Source organism: Rhinoderma darwinii, chromosome 5 (assembly GCF_050947455.1).
Source record: "Rhinoderma darwinii isolate aRhiDar2 chromosome 5, aRhiDar2.hap1, whole genome shotgun sequence".
Taxonomy (NCBI): Eukaryota; Metazoa; Chordata; class Amphibia; order Anura; family Rhinodermatidae; genus Rhinoderma; species Rhinoderma darwinii.
This window is the reverse complement of record NC_134691.1, coordinates 298,245,161-298,251,781: the sequence shown is the minus strand read 5'-3', so window position 1 is coordinate 298,251,781 and position 6,621 is coordinate 298,245,161.

Sequence of the window (6,621 nt, the reverse complement as noted above, 5' to 3'; positions counted from 1 at the left end):
GAGCTGTAGCTGGGCCAGGAACCACAAGGAAGGAAACAAAAGCAATAACAAGCACCGAGGGACAGGAAGTGCAGGCTTAAATAGACCGAGGGCGGGAGCTAGCTGAGTCTGGCCAGGTTACGATAGGCTCTCCCACTCCTAAGCCTGCCAGCCTGAATGGTGGAAGCAGGAGTCAGTCTCAGGGATGTATTCTCAGGTGCTGACTGATTAGTTCTGGGAGTTAACCCCGCAGTGCCTGGCAGATCCTTTACAGTACCCCCCCTTTTATGAGGGGCCACCGGACCCTTTCTAAGTGGACCTGGCTTACTGGGGAAACGCAGGTGGAACCTCCTGACCAATACCCCAGCGTGAACATCCCGGGCGGGTACCCAAGTCCTCTCCTCGGGCCCGTATCCTCTCCAATGGACCAGGTACTGGAGGGAGCCTTGGACCATCTTGCTGTCCACAATCCTGGCCACCTCGAATTCCACCCCCTCCGGGGTGAGGATGGGAACAGGAGGTCTCCTCGAGGGAGCCAAGGACGGGGAGCAGCGTTTGAGGAGGGAGGCATGAAACACGTCGTGTATCCGAAAAGACGGGGGTAACTCCAGCCGGAAGGAGACAGGATTGAGGACCTCAATGACCTTATACGGCCCAATAAACCGGGGAGCAAACTTCTTGGACGGAACCTTGAGACGCAAGTTCCTAGACGACAACCACACCAGATCCCCGACCATAAACAGGGGGTTAGCAGAACGTTTTTTATCAGCCTGAGTTTTTTGTACGCTCTGGGACACCTCTAGGTTTTTCTGAACCTGGGCCCAGACTGTGCACAGTTCCCGATGAACGACCTCTACCTCAGGATTGTTGGAACTACCAGGTGAAACGGAGGAGAACCGTGGATTAAACCCAAAATTACAAAAAAAAGGAGAGACCCCAGACGAGTTACTGACCCGGTTATTAAGGGAAAATTCGGCGAGGGGAATGAAAGAGACCCAATCAAATTGACAGTCAGAGACAAAACACCTTAAGTATTGTTCTAGAGACTGATTAGTCCTCTCCGTTTGGCCATTGGTTTCAGGATGGAAGGCAGAGGAGAAGGACAGATCAATCCCCAACTTCATACAGAAGGCTCTCCAAAACAATGAAACAAATTGTACCCCTCTGTCCGAAACAATATTGACAGGGACCCCATGGAGACGCAGGATGTGTTTGACAAACAAGGTAGCCAACGTTTTGGCGTTGGGTAGTTTCTTGAGGGGCACAAAGTGGCACATCTTACTGAAGCGGTCCACCACCACCCACACCACCGACTTGCCTTGGGATGGAGGCAAATCGGTGATAAAATCCATGGAGATATGTGTCCAAGGTCTCTGGGGAATGGGCAACGAACGCAGTAAGCCCGCTGGTCGGGACCTGGGAGTCTTGGACCTAGCACAAACCTCACAAGCGGTGACGTAGGCCTTAACGTCTTTAGGCAACCCAGGCCACCAATAATTTCTGGTAATGAGGTGTTTGGTACCCAGGATGCCTGGATGGCCAGATAGTGCGGAGTCATGATTTTCCCTAAGTACCCTTAGCCGGAATTGCAGGGGAACAAACAGCTTGTTCTCAGGAAGGTTCCCGGGAGCTGCACCTTGATCAGCAGCAATTTCAGAGACTAAATCAGAATCGATCGAGGAAATGATTATACCTGGAGGCAAAATACAAGCAGGATCTTCCTCCGAAGGAGGGCTGGCCATGAAGCTACGCGACAGTGCATCAGCCTTAATATTTTTAGACCCAGCCCTATAGGTAACCAAAAAATTGAATCTGGTAAAAAATAACGCCCATCGAGCTTGTCTCGGGTTTAGCCTCCGGGCAGATTCTAGGAACACCAGATTCTTGTGGTCGGTAAGGACCGTTACCTGGTGCCTAGCCCCCTCCAGGAAGTGGCGCCACTCTTCAAATGCCCATTTAATGGCTAAGAGTTCGCGGTTGCCAATATCATAGTTACTTTCAGTTGGCGAAAACTTCCTGGAGAAGTAGGCACAGGGGCGGAGATGGGTGAGGGACCTGGTACCCTGGGACAAGACAGCCCCCACTCCCACCTCAGATGCGTCAACTTCCACGATAAATGGCTCCATTTGGTTGGGCTGAACCAGCACCGGGGCCGAGACAAAGCACTTCTTAAGGACCTCAAAAGCCTGGACAGCCTCAGGAGGCCAGTGGAGGAGATCAGCACCTTTGCGAGTGAGGTCCGTAAGGGGCTTAGCGATGACCGAGAAGTTAGCAATAAATCTCCTGTAATAATTAGCAAACCCCAAAAAACACTGTAACGCCTTCAGGGAGGCAGGTTGGACCCATTCCGCCACAGCCTGAACCTTGGCTGGGTCCATGCGGAATTCATGAGGAGTGAGGATTTGACCCAAAAATGGAATCTCCTGTACCCCAAACACACATTTTTCGGTTTTGGCAAACAGCTTATTTTCCCGACGGACCTGGAGCACCTTCCTGACATGCTCCACGTGGGAGGACCAGTCCTTGGAAAACACCAGTATGTCATCAAGGTACACTACCAGAAAAATCCCCAGGTAATTTCTCAAAATCTCATTTATGAAATTCTGGAAGACCGCAGGGGCATTACACAACCCAAAGGGCATGACGAGGTATTCGAAATGGCCTTCGGGCGTGTTAAACGCAGTCTTCCACTCATCCCCCTCTTTGATGCGAATAAGGTTATACGCCCCCCGTAGATCCAATTTAGAAAACCATTGGGCCCCCTGAACCTGATTAAAGAGATCAGGAATCAAAGGAAGGGGATACTGGTTCCTTACCGTGACCTTATTCAGGCTACGGTAGTCAATGCATGGCCTAAGACCACCATCCTTCTTCCCCACGAAGAAGAAGCCAGCACCTACCGGAGAAGAAGAGGGACGAATGTAACCCTTGGCCAGGGATTCCTGGATATACACTCTCATAGCTTCACGTTCGGGACAAGAAAGATTAAATATCCTACCCTTAGGAAGCTTAGCTCCTGGTACCAATTCGATAGCGCAATCGTATTCTCTATGAGGAGGTAACACTTCGGAGGCCTCCCTAGAGAAAACATCAGCGAAGTCCTGAACAAACTCGGGTAGCGTATTCGCCTCCTTAGGGGGAGAAATAGAATTAACAGAAAAACATGACGTACAACATTCATTACCCCATTTGGTTAGCTCCCCAGAATTCCAGTCAAACGTAGGATTATGTAACTGCAACCAGGGAAGACCTAGCACCAAATCGTACGATAATCCCTGCATCAACAGTACAGAGCATTGCTCCAAATGCATGGAGCCAACAAGGAGTTCAAAAACAGGGGTATGCTGTGTAAAATAACCATTAGCAAGAGGAGTGGCGTCGATACCCACTACCGGGACAGGTTTAGGCAAATCAATAAGAGGCATAGCAAGGGACATAGCAAATTCCACAGACATGATATTAGTAGAGGACCCTGAATCCACGAAAGCACTGCCGGTAGCAGACCTACCACCAAAAGAGACCTGAAAGGGAAGCAAGATCTTAGTACGTTTCATATTTACGGGAAATACCTGTGCGCCCAAGTGACCTCCCCGATGATCACTTAGACGCGGAAGTTCTCTGGCTGCAACCTTACGCTTAGGACAGTTGTTCACTTGATGCTTGTCGTCCCCACAGTAGAAGCAGAGACCATTCTTCCTGCGGAATTCTCTACGTTGTTGGGGGGACACGGAGGCCCCGAGTTGCATAGGTATCTCTGAATCTTTCGGGGAGGAACGAAGCAACGGAGCTTCGGGAGGCATCATGGGGGAGTCGGAGGAGAAAACACATAAACGTTCACGTTGTCGTTCCCTGAGACGTCGGTCAAGTCGTATCGCTAAAGCCATAACCTGGTCTAGGGAGTCAGAAGAGGGATAGCTAACTAGCAGGTCTTTCAGGGCATTCGACAGACCCAACCTAAACTGGCACCTTAAGGCAGGGTCATTCCACCGAGAAGCTACGCACCACTTCCGAAAGTCAGAGCAATACTCCTCAACAGGTCTCTTACCCTGACTTAAGGTCACCAGCTGACTCTCGGCAAAGGCAGTCCTGTCAGTCTCGTCATAAATAAGTCCGAGAGCAGAAAAGAAACAATCAACGGAGGAAAGTTCAGGGGCGTCAGGAGCCAAGTAGAAGGCCCACTCTTGGGGCCCTTCCTGGAGCCGGGACATAATTATACCCACCCGCTGGCTCTCAGAACCTGAGGAATGAGGCTTTAAACGAAAGTAAAGCCTACAACTCTCCCGAAAGGAGAGAAAAGTCCTCCGGTCCCCTGAGAACCGGTCGGGCAACTTGAGGTGGGGTTCAAGAGGTGCGGTGCGGGGAACTACCAGGGTAGCATCAGGCTGGTTGACCCTCTGAGCCAGGGCCTGGACCTGTAGGGAGAGACCCTGCATTTGCTGAGCCAGGGTCTCACGGGGATCCATAGTGGTGTCAGGGACCAGGGGTAGACTAGGTATGGGCTTGTTATTATGTAACGGCAGGGGGTAGGGAGACGGACAAGTGAGCCCTAATCTACCCGCCACTCTGTCCCTGCCTACTTGCAACGACCCGCCCTAGGCGACGGGGTACAACTGGGCGGCGGTCCCTGCGCTCAGTAAGTGCACGACAAACACGACAAACATACAAGGAACACAAGCAAGGAAAAGGGGCCGTTGCCCACGGCAACACCGTGAGCAACCAGAGTGGTGAACGAGCCGAGTCAAGCCAGGAGTGTGCGAGGTACAAAACGAAAAGCAGAAGAGTAGTCGGTAAGCCAGGGTCGGTATGGAGCAGGATCAAAAATAGCAGGAGCTGTAGCTGGGCCAGGAACCACAAGGAAGGAAACAAAAGCAATAACAAGCACCGAGGGACAGGAAGTGCAGGCTTAAATAGACCGAGGGCGGGAGCTAGCTGAGTCTGGCCAGGTTACGATAGGCTCTCCCACTCCTAAGCCTGCCAGCCTGAATGGTGGAAGCAGGAGTCAGTCTCAGGGATGTATTCTCAGGTGCTGACTGATTAGTTCTGGGAGTTAACCCCGCAGTGCCTGGCAGATCCTTTACACATGTACCGTCAAATCCTGAGTGACAACCTCCTTCCCTCCACCAGGACATTAAAAATGGCTCGTGGCTGGGTCTTCCAGCACGACAATAACCCGAAACATACAGCCAAGGCAACAAAGGAGTGGCTCAAAAAGAAGCACATTAAGGTCATGGAGTAGCCTAGCCAGTCTCCAGACCTTAATCCCATCGAAAACTTATGGAGGGAGCTGAAGATCCGAGTTGCCAAGCGACAGCCTCGAAATCGTAATGATTTACAGATGATCTGCAAAGAGGAGTGGGCCAAAATTCCATCTAACATGTGTGCAAACCTCATCATCAAGTACAAAAAAACTTCTGACTGCTGTGCTTGCTAACAAGGGTTTTGCCACCAAGTATTAAGTCTTTAATAAATATATATAATTTTGACAATGTGATTTTATTTTTATTTTTTTATATAATCTATGTCTCACTGGTAAAATTAACCTAGCCTAAAAATTCTAGACTGTTCAAGTCTTTGACAGTGGGCAAACTTACAAAATCAGCAAGGGATCAAATACTTATTTCCTTCACTGTACAGCCAGAATTATATCATTTATTATTTGTAAAGATATCTTATGAAATAAATATGATTAAATGCCTCTACATTGTATCTGTAGGCGTCGGCCATATTGTCCCTCCGGTATTTGCATAAATGCTTGAAGGTGGTGACTGACTTCATCATGGCCCTGTACTCCTCCCGTCTATTATAAGTGTTTTAAATTTAATATGCAGGTTACTAAAATCATTTCGTTCAGTATAGACTGAGGCCAGAGAGAGAGTTTATCCATTTCTGCAAAATACTATGATGTCTAAACCTGTCTGAGCGAAGTCAACATGTCATGGTAGATGGGCAGTTACACCTGTAAGTATGCTAGAGCCATATTCACATTAATCTACAAAATTAAACTATCAATCCACTGCTAAACTTTGAGGTCCATTTAAAAAAAAACAAAAAAAAAACCTAATACAATTTATCTTTAATCTTCCGTTTTTATTAGACACTGTCCATTTAATGGTCTGTTTGCTTCTTATTACAGAATAAACACAGCAAACCCATTAAAGGTGTTGTCTTATGACAGACATTTATGGCATATCATATGCCATATGTGTCTGATAGATGCGGGTCCTATCACCCATCCCTTCTGGTGAGGCAGACGCTGGCCGCCGCATCTAGGTAGAGTATCAGTGCACAGCAGGACGGGATTCCAGAAACAGCTGAGCTCACTGAGCTACACTGTTTCCGTAACCCAACAGAAGTGATTAGCAGTTATGAAAACAGCCTCAGTTTCCTACGGATATGAAGCCAATGCTCATCTATCTTGCTGAGACTGCAGTCCTGCCTCAGTCTGCTGGGGAGGTTCAGCAGCTCGCTGTTGGCTGTGACGTTTCTTGTCAGCCTGGAGACGGGTTTGGGTCTGTTGGGAGGTTTCAGCAGCTCGGGCAGCAGCCATGCGCTTTGCCGCAGGAGTCTTTCGTCCAAGTGCAGGGTTCCTTTTTGGAGGCATGAATGGTCTGAAAGGGGTTCAATTTAGGAGAATGCTGAAAT